Here is a 25,270-nt window from a genome sequence, read left to right as displayed (position 1 = left end):
GCCGATTATCTAAATAGCGACTACAGATTCATTAAGGTATGCCCAAAATGGTAAATGTAAATAGCCCATGCACACCAAAAAGAAATGCAGGGCCTTATATGCTAACCTGGACAGTGTATATACAGCTTTACAAGGCCTGAAACCTGAAGCTGAATCTTTATGTTTCTATAAACATTGTATGATTATGTTTCATTCTGACATACTATCGTGCAAAACAGAAGGCAATTAATTCTACATCTGCATTCTTAGTATATGCTCTATAATTTAAAAAGGGGGAAAATACTGTATGTATACATTAATATTTACATAGACACATTCATATGTTTGTGTTTATGTATCTACCACATATGTATATTCATATATATACCTACATATATATAAATATATATATATATGAAGCTGGAACAATCTTTGTATGTTCATACAGAATAAAGACTTTGAATGTGGAAGTATTGATACCTATTGCTATAAACAGTAATAAAAAACCTTCCATACATGTATAAAAATATTTTCCGTATAGAATACTATATCTAGAATAGTACAGAAATAGAGGAATGCTCTGATATACATCCTGCTGCACTTAACATATTCAAAGGAAGCACTGGGTTTTGTTGTGCACTTCTGGAAGACGAATACTTACTAAGGCCATTGGAGTTATTTACTGCCATGTCAGGGCTGACTTTTATTGTATGTAGGGTCACAGATGAACCAGCCCCAGTGCAAAGGTCCTAACCTAAATATGGAATACTTATTCTTTCTCTTTTGAACTTCCATCAAGACAAGTACTATATTTATTTCCAAGAATGTGTGATATAAAATCACACTCTTGTCTTTTTGTCTTTGTGGCAGAAGTCGGGTATTTACGGTAATGAAAAAGAAGTCTAGGTCTCCTTTTAGAAGACAGATGGTGATGATGGAAGCAAATATAATGGTACACGGTACTTGGCTGCATTTCAAATGGGTGATAGTGAACATTCACTGAAGTGCCATAGGTGGCTCTTATTTGCCAGGTCAAATCTTCTTTGTGAGGAAGGCTCAGCCCACTGATGTCAAGCATTTCTGGCGGTTCCTAAATAGATGAACAGAACCTCATGGGGCTGGTTTAATGGGACCAGAATTAAAAACACCCAGGTTCCAGATTATTAAAGACATTTTTACATTTATGAAAAAAATGTAATGTGGTGTGTGGCTTGGTTTGAATAAATCTTCAGAGCTCAGTAGCAGATTGATTTACCTAACCTGTAGGTAAAGAAAATGGAAATAACCTCTGATCAAGTTTATTTTATAGACTTCTTTCTGTACATATAGATAGAAAATAGGTGGCTAGATAAACATATACAGAAAATGAATCACATGGGTATGTCTATGAAATGTTTATTTGTGCATACGACCCTTAAAAAAAACCTCAGAAATAAAGTAGGTCAGATGACATCTCCGTATTCTACCCCTGAAGCTGAGATAAATTAAATAAGCAAATTAGGAGAAACCGGGTGATTGCAATGAGCCAGTTTGCACAGCCCAGGTGATCCCAGCCAGCCAAGTAGCTCAGCCCAGGTGGATGCAATCATCAAATTATCTAAATGGTGACTGTGGCTTTGTCAAGACAGGCCCCAAATACTGGATACAAACAGAACATGCACACACTGAGGAGACATGCAGAGCACTGAAATACTGTCCTGAACAGATGTGTTCCATAACTTTATTTTCAGCTTATTTCTGTAGCCTTGCCTTTGAAGATAGAGCTTTGTTGATATTTACATAAACAAAATTGTATAACTATGTTCCATTCTGACATGTTATTAAACAAAAGAAAAAAGAAGTAATTCTACATCAGCATCTTTAGTACATGCTAAAAGATTAAAAATGTCTTTTGGGGAACATGTTTTATATACATAAATGTTTAGATAGAAATATTTATAAACTTCTGTATGGGAGTAATTGTCTTCCTATGTATATTTATATCTAGATGTGTCAATCTTTGTATTGATATGAAACACTATGAATAGTGAGATAAAAAGTAACTTCTTGCTGGGTGCTGTGGCTCACACCTGTAAGTCCAGCTTCTTGAGAGGCCGAGGCAGGTAGATCACTTGAGGTCAGGAGTTCAAGACCAGCCTGGCCAACATGGTGAAACCCTATCTTTTCTAAAAAAAAATATAAGAAACTAGCCGGACTTGGTGACAGGCATCTGTAATCCCAGCTACTAGGAAGGAGGAGGCAGGAGAATTGTTGAACCTGGGAGGCGGAGGTTTCAGTGAGCCAAGATCGCATCCATACACTCCATCCTAAGCAATAGAGCAAGATTCAATTCAAAACAAAAACAAAACAAACAAACAAATGATGGTATGTAAAACCTTTAAAGTACTTTTGTAGAATATAAAAATATGTAAATCTGCATAAATACGTTAATACACTATATACAATAATTTTAATATCAATAACAAACTCGGCCGGTCGCGGTGGCTCAAGCCTGTAATCCCAGCACTTTGGGAGGCCGAGACGGGCGGATCACGAGGTCAGGAGATCGAGACCATCCTGGCGAACACGGTGAAACCCCGTCTCTACTAAAAAATACAAAAAAACTAGCTGGGCGAGGTGGCGGGCGCCTGTAGTCCCAGCTACTCAGGAGGCTGAGGCAGGAGAATGGCGTGAACCCAGGAGGCGGAGCTTGCAGTGAGCCGAGATTGCGCCACTGCACTCAGCCTGGGCAAGAGGGAGACTCCGTCTCAAAAAAAAAAAAAATTGCAATTTTTTTTTTTACAGTAATGGAAAATACAATTCCAAAATTTACATGAAATTAAAATAAATTTTGAATAGCCAGAGCAATCTTGAAAAAAAGAACAAAGCAGAAGGATATCATACTTATAATTTCAAACTATATTTCAAGACTATGTAGTAATAAAAACAGAATGGACTGTGCAGGAAAATGAACAAAAAATGCAACAGAAACTACTACTCTCACACATTTCAGATCTGATGAAAAAAAGAACTTAAAAAATAGTTTTGGCCTCTCAAAAGCATGCAGATATTTGTGTGCCCTAAAACAATGAAAAAACAGCCAGATTACGCAGTCTCTTATATGCCATGAAGAGGACTTTGGCTCTCACTGTGAACTTGAAGAAAGCTCACCAAATGAAAAGTAGAATCCTTAGAGAATTTAAAATCATAAGACAGAAGAAGCCTCTTTGTGAGAGCAAAATTAAAAAACAAACAAACAAAAAAATAACATGAATCCTGCTCATATTCTCCAGTTACAAGCTGGTAATGTGCTCAGCAGAGAGGATGTAATAAAATATTCTAGTAAATTAATAACAAAATACTAATTTATAAAGGAAATTTCTAAGTATTTAGAAAATACTTTCAATTTGTAGGTTTCTTAATTTTACTACCTGGTATTACTGAATCAAAAATTGGCAGTGGCAATTAGATTTTCAGGTGGGGACAACAATATTTTATGCCACTAAATTGCTGGAATTATCACTAATTTAGAGTGAAGAATACAGCTCTAATCAGGAAGGTGGAAAGTTTGGATTAAGATGAAACATCTTGAAGAAATTCTTTTCTAAATGAACAAATTCAGGAAGTTTTTTGAAAAAGGGTATCTGAAACTCTTTTATGCAAAGAATAAATTACCTGGCCGGGCACGGTGGCTCAAGCCTGTAATCCCAGCACTTTGGGAGGCCGAGACAGGCGGATCACAAGGTCAGGAGATCGAGACCATCCTGGCTAACATGGTGAAACCCCGTCTCTACTAAAAAATACAAAAAAATAGCCGGGCGAAGTGGTGGGCGCCTGTAGTCCCAGCTACTCGGGAGGCTGAGGCAGGAGAATGGCGTAAACCCGGGAGGCGGAGCTTGCAGTGAGCTGAGATCCGGCCACTGCACTCCAGCCTGGGCGACAGAGCGAGACTCCGTCTCAAAAAAAAAAAAAAAAAAAAAGAATAAATTACCAAAAAACATTCCATAAAAAAGGGAAATAATATCTTTAGGGTATATTATGAATAATGTATTAAAGTTATCCTCACCAAAGAAGACCAGGTTTCTGTAGTTCTCTAACATCACATCTGTATATAAATTCTGCCATGCATTGTCCAGGCAATGCCACTCCTCAAGAGAATTCCATGGCCACATTCTAAATTGCTCTGGTGCCTGAGACACACGCGCACACACACACATTTACTAAGTAACCATGAGCAGAATTTTTAATTTGACTTAAGGTGAAATTAGAGAGTAAACAGAACTGGTTCTGACATACAGGACTGACTAAAATGATCTAATAAAATAACTTTCAATAGAGAAATATTCTCTAATGTATTCTCTAACTCTAAGAAAAAAGAGCAACATAAGATCCACAACATCAGTTCTTATACTTTTCTAGATAAAAAGTATAAAATTAAAAGCATGAACATGAAACTGTACATTTTTGTGTGCTATATTTATATCATACGGAAGGAGTTGTGAATATTTTTCAAATGGAAAAGACATGCTGAATTAGAAGGTATCTCTCAACAATTTTGTTTGTTTGTTTGTTTGTTTGTTTTGAGACGAATTTTCTCTCTTGTTGCCCAGGCTGGAGTGCAGTGGCCCAATCTCGGCTCACCGCAACCTCCACATCCCGGGTTCAAGAGATTCTCCTGAGTCAGTCTCCCAAGAACCTGGGATTACAGGCATGCCCCATCATGCCCGACTAATTTTGTATTTTTAGTAGAGACAAGGTTTTACTCCATGTTGCTCAAGCTGGTCTGGAACTCCCGACCTCAGGTGATCCACCCACCTCGGCCTCCGAAAGTGGTGAAATTACAGGTGTGAGCCACCATGCCAGGCTGATTTTTTGAATTTCTAACAAGCTCACTAATAATGCCAATGTTTCTGGCCTAAGAAGGATATTTTCTCAAACATTCAACAAGTGGAAGAGCCATTGTTTTTCCCACTTTTTCTAGCCTGTAAACAAAGATAAGAGCCTTAATTTTCCAAAAAAATATATATAAAAAAAATAAGAAGAAAGGACAGCTGTCAGATTAAATGTGATGGTTTACGCACATCAGCTGCAAAAAGATACTTAATAATGAAGGAAAAAATAATTAACTACATAGTGAAAAAATCTGTCAGAGAGCTAGTTCACCAAGTGAATCATTACAAATTAACTGCACAACAAAAAATTTTTGTGATATGCTAATGCACAAAGAAGAACACAGCATCGCTGTTGAAATATTCCTCCCAAAGTAAATTAAAATCTGAATTTAACCATAAGGAAACATCAGTTTTATGCAAACTTTAAAATACAGATAACTCCTATGTTCTGTAATTTTTAGTAGCAATTTTAAGTAGGCTTCACGTAGCACCCTAGAGAGTAGGTATCTCCTAATAATTTTTTTTCAGAACTTTCTGAGTAATAAATGTCATCACATTTAAATGAGCAATTTTTTATTTTAGACGAAGTCTCACTCTTGTCCCCCAGGCTGGAGTGCAATGGTGCAATCTCATCTTACTGCAACTTCCACCTTCTGGGTTCAAGCGGTTCTCCTGCCTCAGCCTCGCGAGTAGCTGGGATTACAGGTGCCTGCCACCATGCCCGGGTAATTTTTGTATTTTTAGTAGAGACAGGGTTCCACCATGTTCGCCAGGCTGGTCTCGAACTCCTGATCTCAGGTGATCTGCCTGCCTCGACCTCCCAAAGTGCTGGGATTACAGGTGTGAGCCACTGCACCCAACCTATATAAACAATTTCTTAATCCTGGTCTGCACACCGCTAATGGAATACAGGAATGGAGCCTCAACATTACATGTTCTCCATCTTTACTAAGGACCACAGTTTTCCCCAGTAGAAATCTTGAGTATCCACTTATTTCCATGTTCAACAGCCACAAAGGGAATATTTTTAATATTACAGATCATAAATACTTGTTGAGAAATCTGCATGGCATATAAGAAATTATTCTGTAGAGAATGAAGAGAAGCCTCTGGGATACAGGAAAGAAATACTTTTCAGAGACCCTTGACTATCATAAGAATTTTAAGAAGTACTTAAACCAAACTCCTTAGGGAGGAAAAACAAAAGTAGAGAAATCCAGGTTTGCAAGTACTAAACGCATGGCATATTAGCGGGCAGAGTGGACACAGCATTTCAGCTGAGACATATTTACCTGAAGAAAAGCCTTTTTTTTTTCTATCTCCTACTTCTCTGGAATTCCTTCTCAGATGAGATTTTCTGGACAAATTACACCTGCATCTGAAGGATATGACTTTAAAGGTGTCAGTACCATGTGTTTACCTGCTAGCATGACATCAACTGGCAGAAATAGACAGAAAAAGTCCACCCATTCCTGTCCTTTAAAACAGAAGAGATTCAGGAACAATGAGCTGCTCCATGAAGATGAAAATATAAGTTTCTCCTTTCCTGTCCTCAGGTGCCCTCCCCTGCCACAGACACCAGCAATTTCTGCTACAGTAATGGAAATATGTGCCACACTGACCTGTCCCTACCGAACCCAAGCAGAAAAGGCCCTGTGACCACCCTATAGTACAAAGGTGGAACTTAACTCTCACGAATGTATTTTGAAGCCCTCATACCTGATTCTGGCCTCACCTTAGAGTCACATGAGGCCCTTCATTGAAACAACATGGATGCTTCCACCCAGAACAATAAACAGAAGCTGTGGGGAGGGCACAAGAGATTTCTGCAAATTGGCCATGTGATCCTAATGAGAAGCCTGGGCTGATCACCACTAAGCTAAGCATTGCCTCTCAAGCTTTAACGAGCTTATAAATCACTTGGTAATTTTACCCACTTTATGTAATGTGATTCTGCAGGTTTGAAAAGGGTCCATGAATGGGTGTTTTAAACAAGTTCCCCCGTCGATGATGTTGCTCCCCATTGGCTCATTATTACCATTAGTTACAGAAGCAGGCACAGAACAGGGTCCCTTACAGTCGCACTTTGGGAGGCTGAGGTGGGTGGATCATGAGATCAAGAGATCAAGACCAGCCTGGCCAACATGGTGAAACCGTGTTTCTACTAAAAATACAAAAATTGGCTGGGTATGGTGGCATGTGCCTGTAATCCTAGCTACTCAGGAGGCTAACGCAGGAGAGTCACTTGAACCTGGGAGGTGGAGGTTGCAGTGAACTGAGATTGCACCACTGCACTCCAGTCTTGGTGACAGAGTGAGACACCACCTCAAAAATAAATAAATAAATACATAAAAATAAATATATGAATAAATAAAATTATATAAAGAAAAAGAAATAGAATACCTGAGTGGTTTTTGTTTTTTTTTGTTTTTTTTTTTTTTGAGACGGAGTCTGGCTCTGTCGCCCGGGCCGGAGTGCAGTGGCCGGATCTCAGCTCACTGCAAGCTCCGCCCCCCGGGTTTACGCCATTCTCCTGGCTCAGCCTCCCGAGTAGGTGGGACTACAGGCGCCCGCCGCCTCGCCCGGCTAGTTTTTTGTATTTTTTAGTAGAGACGGGGTTTCACCGTGTTCGCCAGGATGGTCTCGATCTCCTGACCTCGTGATCCGCCCGTCTCGGCCTCCCAAAGTGCTGGGATTACAGGCTTGAGCCACCGCGCCCGGCCTCAACAGTGAGGATTTATATTGCAGCATGAGGTTTGGAAAACATGGACATCCAAACCATATTCTAGACCAACTAGCCTTCACAGACACATAAAAAACTCTCCAGTCAAAACCAAGATAATACACAATATTCTTATTTGCATCTAGTGTATTTTGTTAGGGCAATAGCAGGTTTTATTAAATTTTAAAATACTGACTGGGTGCAGTGGCTCTTGCCTATAATCCTAACACTTTGGGAGGCTGAGGTAAGAGGATCCACTGGGGCCAAAAGTTCAAGACCAGCCTGGGCAACACAGTGAGATCCTAACACTACAAGCAAGCAAACAATTAGCCAGACACGGTAGTGCATATCTGTAGTCCTAGCTACTCAGGAAACTGACATGAAAGGATCACTTGAGCCCAGGAGGCTGAGGCTACAGTGAGCCAAAATTATACTACTACACTCCAGCCTGGGTGATGGTAAGATCTTGTCTCGAAAGAACAACAAATCAATTTGAAAGACTAAAATTATACACTGTGTGTTTTCTAACAAAAACTGAATTAAAGTAGGAATTAAAAGCAAAAGTCAAACTGGCAAATTCAAAAATATGTATATATAAAATACTCTTCAATATGTTTTTGCTCCAGGGTCAAAAAATTTTATTTTTCAAAGATATCAATACAACCTACCATTAAAAGATGATACAAAGTTGTTTGTCAGAAATATTTATTTATTTACAGAAATAGCACTGATTATTGATTAGATATATACTGTTACGGTTTAGGATATGGGATATAGTGTCCAATGTGGCATTATTAGTTTATACCTACTTGTGGCAATAGTGAACAGTTTCAAGAGATGAATACATAGTTCAAAGGGAGGAGAAGTAACTGCACTTTTATTTTAATGTCTCTCTGAGGTTGATAACCAAAGGGACTTGCATTTTTTAGATAAAAGTTTTTTATTTCCCAAATCTCAAGATCTAAATTCAAAATTTGGAGCTGCACATTTAGTGCCTGAATGGCTGGAGTAGCAACAGGTGTTAACTGCACATTTGTGAGCACTTTGGCAAGAGGAGTGAGGGGAAAGTGGGGATTCTCATGTCTAAATGTCTACTCAATGCACACATGTTATTCTGATTGGGTTTCTGGGCTACACAGTTTCTGTATCAGTTTCATTCTGAAGATACAAGAGTCATTGAAAGAGGCAAAATGATTGATTGCTGCCCGGTGAAGTTTGTAGCAATGTGGTCTAGCCTTTCTAGAAGTGACTGTAGAGGACTATAGCTACCAAATAGGCAGGGACACAGTTCTGCCTGCATATTTAGGCACTTTGCTGCACAACTTTGAGTTGACCGGAAGCCTGAGAGGGAAAGTCTCTAGAGCAAATTCTGGTTGGTACCTTATGTGTTTATATCATGTCTGGTAATTCTAGACAGTGTTTGGAAACAATAATTAAAAGAAAAATTTTCTCCACCCCAGAGAAACCCCACAATAATAGAATAGAAAGAAAACAATTTTATTACACAATAGAACTTGAATGTGACATGGATCTTCGTCAATCTGCTTAAGAGACTGCAGAGACAGAAGGATGGTCACTATAATTGGACCACAAGTAGAACAATTTAAAACACCATGTCATACAGAGTTCATCCTAAATTCACCTGGAGATTGACGAGGCCATCTGTGTATGCTAATTGCTTATTTTCAATGACAAATAAACTTTTCACATCTTCATAACAGGATGTAGTTTAGCAGCTTGAAGCCAGGTGCCTGCTGAAGCTAGGCTTTCACTCTGCTACAAAAATGGTTGAATAGGGTTCTATCTTTTTGGCTATTTACATTTTAGAGCAGTGGCTCTGTACTCCCTGGCACTGGGTTACAGCACTCTTGCTTGCTTTCTCCTGGTTGCTAGTGTCCCCTTGACCTGTATCATCTGCCTCTGAAGCACAGCCCAGAGCACAGTTTACATTTTATGTGAACCACATTTGCCATAGCAGCACTCTAACATCACATCAGAGAGTAAAGTTTGAGCTGCAGGAGGAGAGCCTGCAGCCCTCATGGGTAAAATTGCACCTTCACAATAATGAGAATGTGAGCAGTGTTTCAGCCCCAGTTTCTACTTATTTTTTTTTTTTTTTATTTTTTTTTTTTTTGAGACGGAGTCTTGCTCTGTCGCCCAGGCTGGAGTGCTGTGGCCGGATCTCAGCTCACTGCAAGCTCCGCCTCCCGGGTTCCCGCCATTCTCCTGCCTCAGCCTCCCGAGTAGCTGGGACTACAGGCGCCCGCCACCTCGCCCGGCTAGTTTTTTTTGTATTTTTTAGTAGAAACGGGGTTTCACCGTGTTAGCCAGGATGGTCTCGATCTCCTGACCTCGTGATCCACCCGTCTCGGCCTCCCAAAGTGCTGGGATTACAGGCTTGAGCCACCGCGCCCGGCCCAGTTTCTACTTATAATGGTGATTGGATATAAGATTGATCAAGTCAGCCAGAAAAAATTCCCCTAAAGTAATTTCTTTCTAAACACCCAAAGTGCGCAACTACTCTCAGCATGAGAGACATGAGCATTATGAAGAAAGGGAGCAGATTTTCATTAGAATTTTATAAAGTTTCTTTTCTATCTCTGCTGCTCTCTCAACTCCTAGCCATTGAATGGGGGTTCTATATTGAAATGCATCTGACAACTTCCAACAACACTTTTAGATGAAGAAATAGAATCTGACTGTGTTCATATAGTGGAATATACTAGAGCTTGCAATATAACTGAAGAGCTATTACAGTTTTTAGGTGGCTACATCACCTGTCTTTATTTGTCTTAGAGTAGCAGCATTCCAATTTAGTGAAATAAAAGATAACAAAATTGTGCTTACTCATAATTATCTGTATTGAAAAAAGTAATAAACATGTCAGACTAATTATCTACTGCTACAATTTGGTATTAAATTTTCTTTGGATATTAGATATAAATATCTAACTATGAATAATTTTAATGAACAAGTCATAATACATGTACCTTTTTTTTTTTTTTTTTTTTTTTGAGACGTTCTCACTCTGCCATCCAGGCTGGAATGAAATGGCACAATCTCGGCTCACTGCAACGTCTACCTCCTGGGTACAAGCAATTCTCCTGCCTCAGCCTCTCAAGTACCTGGGATTCCAGATGAGTGACACCACACCTTGCTAATTTTTTATTTTTAGTAGAGATGGGGTTTCACTATGTTGGCCAGGCTGGTCTTGAACTCCTAAGCTCAGGTGATTTGCCCGCCTCACACTCCCAAAGTGCTGGGATTACAGGCGTGAGCCACAGTGCCCAGCTATGTATGTAGCATTTTTAAAAATTGCAGCTATACTTCAGTTAAAACACTTTGTATTTCAAAAGTATAAATAACAATATTAAAATAAGTAAATGATTCATTCAAAGTAACTATTGTGGGTTTATATTTATACTATTGTAGAAAATACTGTATTTGGTTCATGCCTGTAATCCCAGCATGTTGGGAGGCTGAGGGGGGTGGATCACCTGAGGTCAGGAGTTCAAGAGCAGCCTGACCAACATAGTGGAACCCTGTCTCTACTAAAAATTTGAAAAATTAGCTGGGCATGGTTGTGCACACCTGTAATCCCAGCTACTCGGGAGGCTGAAGCAGGACAATCACTTGAACTGGGGTGGCAGTCGTTGCAGTGAGCTGAGATAATGGCAGTGCACTCCAACCTGGGCAACAGAGTCTGACTCTCTCTCAAAAAAGAAAGAAAGGAAGAAAGGAAGGAAGGAAGAAAGAAGGAAAGGAAAGGAAAGGAAAGGAAAGGAGGAAGGAAGGAAGGAAGGAAGGAAGGAAGGAAGGAAGGAAGGAAGGAAAGGAAGGAGAGGAGAGGAGAGGAAAGGAAAGGGAAGGAAGGAAGGAAGGAAGGAAGGAAGGAAGGAAGGAAGGAAGAAAGGAAGGAAATACTGTTTAATTTTTATGAATGCACGTTGTCTACAAACACTACACATAACTATGCTAATTGTTCTGAAATAATCAATAGAAAGCAAGGTACAACTACAGACCCCACTGTTCATTTTATGCACTGAACTGTGCTCGCTTTTGCAGTATAAGTACTTCAGCCTGCAAATATTAGATAATTAACTCAGATAATCAAGTTTCTGTCAAAGAAACTAAGTATCCTTTAGTCTTCATCATTCTGTATTGCTAAATTTGATCCTGTCTTTGTGCTAAGCTTCTGTGTGCTCTTAAAATGAGCTTTTATCTAAACAACTCTGTGTTTAACTCAAAGGATTAAAAATTTAAAAAATAAACTTTTCAGGAGCAAAGACAAGGCAATACATCTGAAGTACTAGATAAAGATAATCTGGAGCCAAAAACATGACAAAGGTTTATTTAGCTGTTAATATGATTTACATATATTTGAAAGAAAGCAGAGAAAAATATCTATATATAATCTAAATCCCTTAAGAAAAGAGAGAACAACAAAATATTTTTTGAGACTTTTAATTAATTTATTTATTTATCTTACTTTAAATTTGGGGGTACATGTGCAGAAAGTGCATGTTTGTTACACACACGTGCCATGGTGTTTTGCTGCACCCATCAACCTGTCATCTACACTAGCTATTTCTCCTAATGCTATCCCTCCCCTAGCCCCATATCCCCCTTTTTTGGAATTTTTTTTTTTTTTTTTTTTGAGACGGAGTCTCGCTCTGTCGCCCAGGCTGGAGTGCAGTGGCGTGATCTCGGCTCACTGCAAGCTCCGCCTCCCGGGTTCACGCCATTCTCCTGCCTCAGCTTCCCAAGTAGCTAGGACTTCAGGCGCCCCCCGCCACGCCTGGCTAATTTTTTGCATTTTCAGTAGAGACGGGGTTTCACCGTGTTAGCCAGGATGGTTTCGATCTCCTGACCTCGTGATCCACCCGCCTCGGGCTCCCAAAGTGCTGGGATTACAGGTGTGAGCCACCGCACCCGGCCTTTTGGAACTTTCTAAAAAGTTTTTGAACTCTTGGACATCAGACTTTTGCACACTGTATGCATTTGAAACAATGTTTATGGGGCAAAAAAGCAGACCGGAGAAAGATGTTATAAAAAATCCATGAGCGCACAAGACCAATGCAACAGACTAGAGAGCCCAGAAATAACGCCACCCTCCTACCACCATCAGATTTTTGACAAATCTGACAAGAAAAATGTAGGAATAATTATCTATTTTATAAATGGTGCTGGAATAACTACCTAGCACTATGTAAAAGACTGAAACTTAACCCCTATATTACACTATATACAAAAATCAACCCAAGATAAATTAAGGACTTAAATGTAAAACTTGAAATTATAAGAAACCCTCAGGCCGGGCGCGGTGGCTCAAGCTTGTAATCCCAGCACTTTGGGAGGCCGAGACGGGCGGATCACGAGGTCGGGAGATCGAGACCATCCTGGCTAACACGGTGAAACCCCGTCTCTACTAAAAAAAAAATACAAAAAACTAGCCGGGCGAGGTGGCGGGCTCCTGTAGTCCCAGCTACTCCGGAGGCTGAGGCAGGAGAATGGCGTAAACCCGGGAGGCGGAGCTTGCAGTGAGCTGAGATCCGGCCACAGCACTCCAGCCTGGGCGACAGAGCCAGACTCCGTCTCAAAAAAAAAAAAAAAAGAAAAAAAAAAGAAACCCTCCAAGATAACCTAAGAAATACTATTCTAGACATAAAAACTGGCAAAAACTACATGATGAAGCTACATAAAGCAATTGCAACAAAAGCAAAAATTGACATATGGGTCCTATTTAAAGAGCTTCTTCATAGCAAAAGGAAACTATCAACAGAGTAAACAGACAACCTACAGAAGAAAAGAAAATATTTGCAAACTTTGCCTCTGGCAAAGATAGAATATCCAGAATGTATTAAGAACTTAAACGAGTTTACAAGAAAAAACTAAACAGTCTCATTAAAAAGGAGGCAAAAAAAGACATAAATAGATGCTTTTCAAAAGAATACATACATGTGACTAACAAGCATATGAAAAAAAATTCTCATCGCTAATTAGAGAAATTAAAAGGAAAAACACAATGAGATACGACCTCACACCAGTCAGAATGGCTATTTTTTAAAAGTCAAAAAATAACAGATGCTGGCAAGGTTGCAGAGAAAACGGAATGCTCATACTCTGCTGGTGGGAGTGTAAATTAGGTCAACAACTGTAAAAAGCAGTGCAGCAGTTCCTTACAGAACTAAACACAATTATCATTTGACCCAGGAACTTCATAATTGGGTATATACCAAAAGAAATATAAATTATTATATTATAAAGACACATCCACAGGCATGTTCACTGCAGCACTATTCACAACAGCAAAGACATGGACAGGCCCTAAATGCCTGTCAATGGTAGATTGGGTAAAGAAAATATGGTATGGTCAGATGCGGTGGCTCATGTTTGTAATCCCAGCACTTTGGGAGGCCGAGGCAGGTGGATTGCCTGAGCTTAGAAGTTTGAGACCAGCCTGGGCAACATGGCAAAATCCCGTCTCCATGAAAAATACAAAAAGAAAAATTGGTCAGGCATGGTAAAGAAGGTGTGTGGTCCTTGATACTTGAAAGGATGAGGTAGGAGAGAATTGCTTGAGCCTGGGAGGTTGAGGCTGAAATAAGGCAATATCACACCACAGCATGCTAGCCTGGGAAATAAGTGACACCCTGTCTCCAAAAATAAAATAAAATAAAAGATTTAGTAAAAACAAAATATGGTACATAAACATCATGGAATACTCTATGACCATTTCAAAAAAAAAGATCATGTCCTTTGCAATTACATCAAAGAAGCTTGAGGCCATTATTATTAGAAAATTAATGCAAAAAGAGAAAACCAAATGCATATTATTTACAAGTTAGAGCTAAATAATAAGAACACATGAACACAAAGAGGGGAACAACAGACACTGAGGCCTAGTTGAGGGTAGACAGTGGGAGGACTAAGAGGATCACCTGCTTGACACTAGGCTTAGTACTTCAGTGACAAAATAATCTGCACACCAAAACCCTGTAACGTAATTTTAGCTACATAACAAACCCACATGTGTATCCCAAAACAAAAATAAAAGCTAAAAAAAAAAACAAAACAAAAATCTCCCCGAGTGGGAGAGAGTGCAATGTAGGTGAAAAAACTGATTTTTGCTACAGATAGTAGCCCAGGTGAGCCTGTACTCTGATTTATTTGTCTGTGAATGCAGGCAGATGAGAATATGAACAAGTGGTCCAGACCCAAGGTTGGTGGAGAAAACAGGTTGCTGATGGCTTAATGGTGACAATGACACAACTCCTTGTCCAGCAGTCAGGTATTCTGCTGCAGGCTCTATGTCCACATATCCAATACAGTCCAGCGGGAGCTGCCCAGTCCTAATGATATCCTAGATGGGGCCAAGCAGTTAGTAACTTAGGAAACTTACTCAATTCATTCTTTTCTGTATGGTTTAGGCCCCACCAAGTGATTGCCGTTGCTGTACTGTTATACAGCTTTTGTCCTAGGAAACGGAGATTTCCCACAGGGACAGTGAAGGTTTTTCTTTTTTTAGCTATGCAATATTGCCCAATAATGGAAGTTTTTAAGACCTAGAAATTGTTAGTTTGAGTCTTCTGGACTTGAGTTAGGTCAGGAAGTGGATCAGTAGGCACTAGTTCTCGGGCTTTCCAAGGCCACTGGTCTCCCACGGTGGTCCCTCCGCATACATAACAGGAAGTTACATTGAGTAAATGGTCTACATTTTCTGCTCTAGTCTGGCTCCATTGATCTCTAGAACTACATATTTTCCCTTTTTCCAATGGGAGTCTAGGGGATTGGTAATTATTAGTTCTAAGGGGTTACAGTAGCCATCCTTATAGAAGAAATTGCTCTTTCATTTTCTAAATCCAAACAGGATCTTTGTCATTTTTTTTTTTCAGGTAGTCTAAATGACACAAGACCAGTAATTACATACGTTATTTCACAAGCCTAACTCATGGCAAATGTACTTATTTTCTGCTGTATAACTTCTTTTCTCATCTAGAGAGCCACATTTTAATCCTCACTGGTTACTATTAATGGCAGCACAAGCATCAAATTTTAAGGTTATGTGTTTGAGGATCCTTTTTTCTTCTGTTTTAGCACACATCAGGTCAGTCATTCCCTGGGTTGCACACTTTATACTGAGTGGCATTATACAAGCAAGTCCCTTTTAAAGTTCCTAGGCATTCATAATAACTATAAAACAGAAAGATTGTTTTAACTTGTTGGCCTACCTCAGTAACCTGATGGATACACTGAGAACAGTCCTCCATGCCAGGAAAATCAGTAGAAGTCCTTATTACACAAGTCCAAAGTTCAAGGAGAATATGTCCCACGGTGAGTTTCCTCATGCTTTGGCTGTGATAGACCAGTCAGCTTCCGTATGTGACTGGAGCAGGGTTTTTCATCCTTCTCAGAGTCACTTTGCAGGGGTTGTCTGGGCTCGGTCTCACCTCCCAGATTTCAGAGGCTGCAGGTTTTATGCAGCTGTGGTGGATCCAGACTGGGATTCCTTCTACCTTTACAGCTGTGTGGGAGGTCAAGATGATGGTCTAGGGTTCTTTCCACAGTGGTCACAAGGGGGATGTGTTCCAATCTTTGATCCACACTCAATCACCTGGGGAGAAAGGGTGAATTGGGGAGAATAAGCTGACGGGGCACCTCTCATTTACACAGGTTGAAATTGTTTGAGTAATTTTTCCTAAGGCCTGTAGCTGTCGCTGTAACTCAACTTCACCTAGATCTTGTGGAGTGCCTGGGAGTTCCAATAATATAGGAAGGGGCCTATCATATAATATTTCATAGGAAGAATATCCTGTTCTCTTTGAAGGGTTGCATCTAATCTTGAACAGTACCAGGGTTAAAGGTACCACTTTAATCCTGTTTCCTGACAACTTTCCCTAAACTGTTTTTGATTGTCTGATTCATCCACTCCACCTTTCCGGAACTCTGCAGTTGGTAGGCGGCATGCAGTTTCCATGTGATCCCCAATACCTTTGATGTTTACTGTACCAAGTCAGCCACACACGCTGGCCCGTTGTCCAAGCCAATCTGTAAGGGCAGTCCAAACCTAGGGATGAGATCTTGAAGAAGCACACAGGTTGCCTCACCAACTTTTCTTTTCTTTTTTTTTTTTTTTTTTTTTTTGAGACGGAGTCTTGCTCTGTCCCCCTGGCTGGAGTGCAGTGGTGCGATCTCGGCTCACCGCAAGCTCCGCCTCCCGGGTTCCTGCCATTCTCCTGCCTCAGCCTCCCAAGTAGCTGGGACTACAGGCACCTGCCACCGCGCCCGGCTAATTTTTTGTATTTTTAGTAGAGACGGGGTTTCACCATGGTCTCGATCTCCTGACCTTGTGATCCGCCCACCTCGGCCTCCCAAAGTGCTGGGATTACAGGCGTGAGCCACCGCGCCCGGCCGCCTCACCAGCTTTTCACGTTGGATAAGCCTCTACCCACCCAGAGTAGGTACACACAAGAACTAGTAAATACTTATTACCTCCACACTTTGGCATTTCTGTGAAGTTCACCTGGAGATCTTCAAAGGGGGCTGCTCCATATGTCTTTATACCTGGCAGAACGGCTGGACCCTGTCTTGCATTGTGCTGTTGGCAGATAACACATAGCTGTGCTACTGTTTTGGCAAGAGCTGATAAATGGGAGATGTAAAAATACCGGCCTAACAACTTTTCAAGTGACTCCTGACCTAGATGGGTAGTTTCATGCACAGCCAGTACAACCACTGCTCCAAGTAGCTGTGGCACAGCTATTCTCCCATCCGGTAACCAGATTCATCCTTCTTTTAGTACCTGTACCCTTTCCACTTGGAGAAAGTTTTTTTCTTCTTTACAATAAGTAGGTACAAGTTCAGGTGCTTAAGGGAGCAAGGGCGCAGTGATTGACGCCTGCCTGGTAAGGGGTGGATGCTGCCTTTTGAACCTGTGAGTCAACTCAGGAGTTCCGCTGGAGCCCAGGCTGTTGCTTCCCACTCCCAGCTACTCGGGAGACTGAGGCAGGAGAATGGCGTGAACCCAGGAGGCGGAGCATAGAGTGAGCAGAGATCGTGCCACTGCACTCCAGTCTGGGCGACTGAGCGACTGAACGAGACTCTGTCTCAAAAAAAAAAAAAAAAAGAAATCATTTAGAGACAACCTCGGTGGCTCACGCCTGTAATCCCAGCACTTTGGGAGGCCAAGGTGGGCGGATCACTTGAGGTCAGGAGTTCAAGACCAATCTGGCCAACATGATGAAACTCCATCTCTATTAAAAATACAAAAAATTAGCAGGGTATGGTGGTGCACTTTTGTAGTCCCAGCTACTCTGGAGGCCAAAGCAGAAGAATCGCTTGAACCCAGGAGGCAGAGGTTGTGTAAGAGCCAAGCGGTTCACCTTGCCCTTTGCCTAGACAGAGCTGATTCATCAAGGCAGGGGAATTTGTGGAGGAAAAGTTAAATAATAAATTTGAACTCAATTGAATGTGGACACAAACAATGGTCACCGTCAGGCCTCTGAGCCCAAGCCAAGCCATCGCATCCCCTGTGACTTGCACATATATACGCCCAGCTGGCCTGAAGTAACTGAAGAATCACAAAAGAAGTGAAAATGCCCTGCCCCGCCTTAACTGATGACATTCCACCACAAAAGAAGTGAAAATATCCAGTCCTTGCCTTAAGCGATGACATTATCTTGTGAAATTTTTTTCCTGGCTCATCCTGGCTCAGAAAGCTCCCCCATTGAGCACCTTGTGACCCCCACTCCAGCCAGAGAAAAACCCCCCTTTGACTGTAATTTTCCTTTACCTACCCAAATCCTATAAAACGGCCCCACCCTTATCTCCCTTTGCTGACTCTCTTTTCGGACTCAGCCCGCCTGCACCCAGGTGAAATAAACAGCCATGTTGCTCACACAAAGCCTGTTTGGTGGTCTCTTCACACGGACACGCATGACAGTCACCAAGTCCCAGAACAGGTTGTGTGAGCCCCGTTAAGCATTCATTCAGCGCTGTTTTGGAGAAATCTCTATTTCAATCTATTCCTATACATTAGTTATTGAAAAACAATAGGCAATCACAAAAACAAGCTGACCTTTTTGTGTTCCTTGTACCCAGTCATGAAGGGCCCTCCTGACTGGGCCTCATGCCAAACAATTCATTACAAAAGAGCTAGGGTACCAGACTGCGCTGAAGCTTCATGAGACCTCTCCTCATCTGTGCAGGAATGAGTGGCCGGCTCTGCAGCCCAAGCTGTTGCTTCCCAGGCTGGTGGTGACGCCTCCATTGTCTGGTGAGAGCAATGTCCAATGCTGGAGCCCAGGTTGTTGCTTCCCACTCTGGTGGTGAATCCTCCATAGTCTGGTGAGTGTAAATATATATATCTTTTTTCCTTTCTCCTCTTCCCATTGCAATTTGCTTATTATATCCACTACTTACTATATCAATCTGCTTATTATGTTGATTTGCTTATTACATAATTTGTTTATTATATCTGCGTTGCCATTTACGTGGAATGAAGCTTGTTTACCCTTAAAGGTATTGTGTGTGTGTCTTTCCTTCTCCCCTAGTGCGTTCCCCGCACAGAACATTTTTGGTGTCACAAACAGGATTCAAAAACAAAAGTGTGCCACTTTTTGGCCACAAGGACATGTCAGGAGGCTCGGGGACTTCCCATATCCCCGGATGGAAACTCCCCCAGTTCTCTGCCTTGCCGATTGAATGGTCAAGGGGAACTGGCCTTTGTGAGAATTGGGAATCCAAATTAGTGCAATTTAGACCTTTGTGCGTGAAGTGCTGCAGGAAATTCCAGTCAGCAAAGGAGATGCTGGGGGATCTCCCAGAGTGGATGGTGTTTGCTTACTGCTTATGAGATAATGTGTCAAGATAGGGACTGGTTGCATCCTATGGAATGCAGGGAAATAATTCATTTTACCAAAGGTTAAGGCTAAAATACTAGAATTTGTAACCTCTACCACTAAAAATGAGGTGCAGAAATGTATTGGCTTGTTTGGATTGTGGAGACATCATATTCCCCACTTGGGTGACATTTTACAACCTCTGCATGCTGTCACTGGAAAACGCTATGACTTTGATTGGGGAGAGAATGAGATCATGGCTTCTGAACAAGATAAACAAGCAGTGCAACTGGTCCTGGATCTATGATTCATTCGGGAAGGGCCAGTAGAACTGCAAGTAACTGTCCTAGGTCAGCATGCTAATTGGGGCCTTAGGCTGAAACAAGATAGGAAGAGGTACATTTCTGGTTTTGGACCCAGAAACTGCCAGAGGCCGGCAAGGCTTATACCCCTTTTGAGAAGCAGTTGTTAGCTTGCTGTTGGGCTTTGCTGAAAACAAACACCTCTGCTTCAACCATGACGTCTTTATGAGGCTTGAAATTCCTATTATGACTTGGGTCATGAGTTCCACCGAAACTCGCCAGATAGGGCACGCCAAGGGGGAGAACTGGAGGAGTTTACATTCCGGAATTCGGGATACCCCCGAGTTTCCAGCCCTGGGCTCCAAGAGTCAGACACCGCACTCTCCAGACTGGAAGATTCGCCACCCAGACCAGGAAGCAACAGCCTGGGTTCCAGAATGGCACACCGCACTCACCAGACTATGAAGGATTCACCACCAGACAGGGAAGCAACAGCTTGGGTTCCAGACTCAGCCACTCCTCCCTGCACAGATGAGGAGAGGTCTCATGAAACTGCGGTGCAGTCTGGGACCACAGCTCTTTAGTAATGAGTTGTTTGGCATAAGGCCCAGTCACGAGGGCTCTTCAGGACTAGGCTCAGGGAACACAAAAAGGTCGACTTGTTTTTGCGATTGTTAATTGTTTTTCAACAATAGTAGCTGTAATCCCAGCTACTCAGGGGGCTGAGGCAGGAAAGTCGCTTGAACCCGGGAGGCGGAGGTTGCGGTGAGCAAGACCGCACCACTGCACTCCAGCCTGGGTGACAAACCGAGACTTCGTCTCAAAAAAAAAAAAAAAAAAATTAGCTTTAGTATTGATAATACACTACTACCAAAGTAAACATTGATTTTCTCTTGAGCAAATATTTTATGTATTATTAATATGACAGCAAAATACTCTGTTCACTATCAGGCCTCTGAGCCCAAGCCAAGCCATCGCATCCCCTGTGACTTGCACCTATACTCTCAGATGGCCTGAAGTAACTGAAGAATCACAAAATCAGTGAAAATGCCCTGCCCCTGCCTTAACTGATGACATTCCACCACAAAAGAAGTGAAAATGGCCGGTCCTTGCCTTAAGTGATGACATTATCTTGTGAAATTCCTTTTCCTGACTCATCCTGGCTCAAAAAGCTCCCCCACTGAGCACCTTGTGACCCCCACTCCTGCCCGCCAGAGAACCCCCCTTTGACTGTAGTTTTCCTTTATCTACCCAAATCTTATAAAACGGCCCCACCCTTATCTCCCTTTGCTGATTCTCTTTTCGGACTCAGCCTGCCTGCACCCCGGTGATTTAAAAGCTTTATTGCTCACACAAAGCCTGTTTGGTGGTCTCTTCACACGGACGCGCATGACATTCAAAAAGAGAGTGAGTACAAGAGAGAGAATTTTCTCATGCTCTGGGGTGGGCCTGGCTCAGCTCAGGGAGGAAGCCCTGCCTCTAAAGGCTGCAGCTTAGGCTGTCTCTCTTCAACTTAGCCCAGCATCTGATCACATCTTCTGTCACTCAGGACCTGAGGGGTGGGACCTAAAACATTATCCAATCAGAGACGCTGGGCTGGAAACCGTCCAATCAGGCATGCAGCTGGAGGGAAGAGGACGGCTTTCCGCTTTTGGCGCGGCCTTTGTCTCTGGCTGCAGCCCGACCTTCAGGTCTCCTCTTCACTGCTCTGTGCCCTATTCTCCTGGAGGCCCAGTCTCTGTGGCCCTGTGACCTGCAGGTATTGGGAGATCCACAGCTAAAACGCCAGGACCCCCGGAAGCCTAGAAATGGTGAGCGTGCGGGGGCCTACATCCCGAGAGAGGAAGAGGGGTAGGGTGACACCCGTGGGAAGTGACTGTGGCGGGACTCAGGCTTCTTCGCAGTCAGCTCCACAATGTGCGCCCCAAGTTCTCCTTGCCCAAGTTGGCCTCAGTCCCCTTCAGCCGTAAGATGGCGACTGCGCTGACAGCCGGGCCCTGGGCCTCGTTTCTCTTCCTCTGGCAGTGACTGTGCCCTGGCCTGGAGCCCTCCCTGGGCAGTTCTGCAGCGGCAGCGCCGCGTTTCTCCCAGATTGTGCAGGGACCATCGGAGGGTCGTGGGGAGAATCCTGACTCGGGATGTGGGTCCATGAATGAGAAGAGCTTTGGTCCCTGGGGTTCACAGTTTCTCTTTTCTGTTATTAAAAATGTATGGTGCCAGGCGCTGTGGCTGCCTCCAGTAATCCCAACACTTTGGGAGACTGAGAAGGGCCGATCACTTGAGGTCAGGAGTTGAAGACCAGCCTGGGCAAAATGAGGAAACCCCGTCTCTACAAAAAATACAAAAATTAGCTGGGTTTGATGGCGAATGTCTCTAGTCCCAGCTACTCGGGAGGCAGAGGGGAGAGAATCGCTTGCACCCAGGACGCAGAGTTTGCAGTGAGCTGAGATCGCGCCACTGCACTCCAGCCTGGGAGACAGAGTAAGACTTCGTCTAAAAAAAAAAAAACAAAAAAAAATTATGGGAGTCACCGCAAAAATATCAAATAATTTAATCAAACAGTCATTCAAGAGCATCCGGCTATAGTTTGTAGTTTGTGGTCCGTGGGAGGGGCTTGAAGGAAACACATTTATAAGGTGCATGATGAAGAAAACCAAGTTCAATAATTGATCAGGTATAGTTACGTAGTTTCTTAATTTGTACAATTAAGGTGGAAATTTCTCGGTTTTGTAATCAGAGCTTAATTGGCAGTTTACAGTTTTTTAAGCCTGAGTTTTGTTTCCCGAATGTAGTAATTTAGCAAAAACTGCACTTGAGTTTAGATTTTTATTTTAGAAGTAGGAATCCGAGGACTAGAGGCTCCTCAGTCTAATTGCCTGCCCCTTAATTATTTTCACACCCCACAGGGGAGTGATTTTCCCTGGCAATTCACAAGTGTCCCAAGCAGGGTCTCAAATGTACCCCATGTTCCTCAATCATTTTTTTAAAAAGCATTGCATAACATTATTGAAAAGACTTGTTTTCTCTTTGTAAATGTTTCCCAGAAGAAGAAAGCAAAGAATAATCCCCTGACACTGTATTGTAAAAAATATCTGTGCCTGTTTTTCTTTTGTTGTTTTTGTTTTTTGAGACGGAATCTGGCTCTGTTGCCAGGCTGGAGTGCAGTCAGGCGATGTCGATTTACTGCAACCTCCGTCTCCTGGGTTCAAGGGATCCTCCTGCCTCAGCCTTTCGAGTAGCTGGGACTACAGGCGCGCGCCACCACGCCCAGCTAATTTTTTGTGTTTTAAGCAGAGACGGGGTTTCACCGTATTGGCCAGGATGGTCTCGATCTCTTGACCTGGTTATCCACTCTCCTGGGCCTTCCAAAGTGCTGGAATTACAGGCGAGCCACCACGCCCGGCTCCTCTTTTTCTTTTACTTTTCCCAGAGAACTTAACAAAATGTTTTTGGGTCAAGATTACCCTTTGGAAACTTTGTAGGATGATTTGTCCTCAGCCAACCTTCAGTTTTTTTCTGATCCTGGGTTATAGTACTTTCTGGGAATAAACCAAGATACCCACCATGACTATGTCTGCTAGAGTGTCTAGTGAACATTAGCTCTTGGGTCATTTTCTCCCATAGAACCGACTGAAGTATGGAGTGTAGCCTCTCAAGGGAGCAGGTGGTAGCCTTGCAGCTGAAAGGCATCTCCTGGTGCACTTTTTTTTTTTTTTTTTGAAAAGCTAACCCCTTGAGGCTGGGCGCAGTGGCTCACCCCTGTAATCCCAGCATGAAGATTGTCTTCACCCAACCAAGTTTCCAATTCTTGGAGACACATTGCTTGTCAGCCAATCAGATGCTGGTATTGAAAACAAATACTTTCTGCCCCCTGGATTCTCTTGTGGGGGGTCAGGGGTAGAAAAATAATGAAAGAAAAATAGTGAAAATTTTGTTTAAAAAAACACTCCAAAAGCAAAAAAAAAAAAAAAAAAAACTGACCCCAGTGAGATGGCGTAAAAGTTTACGAAGTAAAATGCACCTGGGGTACTCACTGGCGCATAGCACAGTGTCTTCTGGGGGTGTGGTTATTGAGCATGTAAGTGAACAGGATGGGGTGGGTGATTGAATCTGTACCTTCAAAAGATGTGTTCACTTATTTTGACCTCACTTTTTTTTTTTTTTTTTTTAAGACAGTCTCACTCATTGCACAGGCTGGAATGCAATGGCTAAATCTCGGCTCACTGCAACCTCCACCTCCTGGGTTCAATTGAGTCTCATGCCTCAGCATCCCAAGTATCTAGGACTATAGGTGTGCACCACTAGGCTCGGCTAGCTTTTGTATTTTTAGTAGAGATGGACTAGGTTGGTCCCAAACTTCTAGTCTTAAGTGATCCACCTGCCTTGGCCTCCCAAAGTGCTGGGATTACAGGCATGAGCCACTGCACCCAGCTGACATCAGTTTTTTTTAACTGCGATTTGCATTTTATTAGTAGGGCTTGAAAGGTAAGAAAATATTTACAAACAAAAGAGATGAGTTTAAAACAATTAATATCTAACCATATATTCCATTTGTTAATAATTCTCATTTATCTTTTTCTTTCCTAGAGTGAGTTTAGGAATTTTCTCAGGTGTGTTTTTTATGGCTGAGTGATTTCAAACAGAATTCCAAGCCTTAGCTTTAAGAATACTAGCTACCAAAGGAAAAAATAAGAAAAGTCTCTTTCACTTTGGCTGTAGACAATATATTTCCACAGGAAAATGTGGTAGATAATTGATGAGTTACATAGATTCATCAAAACATCAGTACCTCCTTTTGCTGGGTAAATTAGTGAAAGTGAATATCTCAGTTCTATATCCTATTGTCTTGATTTCTGAGTTTAATGCTAAGTTATATGTGATGAAACATGGTACCTTCTATAAGTGTTCCCATTAGACTAATTTTTTACTACATTATTTTTGATAGAAATAATAAGATAATATACATATTGTCTGAAAGAAGTAGGTATATTTGTTTTTCTTATGAAGGCATAAAATACAAGCACTTTAGCCAGGTGCAGTGACTCAACGCCTGTAATCCCAGCACTTTGGGAGGCTGAGGCGGGTAGATAACTTGAGGTCAGGAGTTCCACACCAGCCTTCCCAACATAGTGAAATTCCATCTCTACTAAAAATACAAAAATTAGTAGGGTATGCTGGCGCATACTTTGTAGTTTCAGCTGCTTGGGAGGCTGAGGCAGGAGAATGACTTGAATCCGGGAGGCAGAGGTTGCGGTGAGCTGAGATCATACCATGGCACTCCAGCCTGGGTGACAGGATGAGACTCCATCTCAAAAAAAAAAAAAAAAGTGTCAGCACCTTAAAATTTCCATCCCTTATGTAAACACTGTGTTTGAGAAATTTCACTGGATTTTTCAAACAGTTTCAAAAACCAAGTGAATAACTCTCACGTGGAAATGAAAGCTTGAACCTGGTAACTCCAAGCTAAGGCTAATATTAAGCCTGCAACAGGAGATTATTAAAGGCCCGGTTAGTTATTTCTGGGGAACTTTTCCTGCAGATGTTTCAGTCTGCTCA

This window comes from Theropithecus gelada, chromosome 19 (assembly GCF_003255815.1).
Source record: "Theropithecus gelada isolate Dixy chromosome 19, Tgel_1.0, whole genome shotgun sequence".
NCBI lineage: Eukaryota > Metazoa > Chordata > Mammalia > Primates > Cercopithecidae > Theropithecus > Theropithecus gelada.
Note: the sequence above shows the minus strand (reverse complement) of the source record.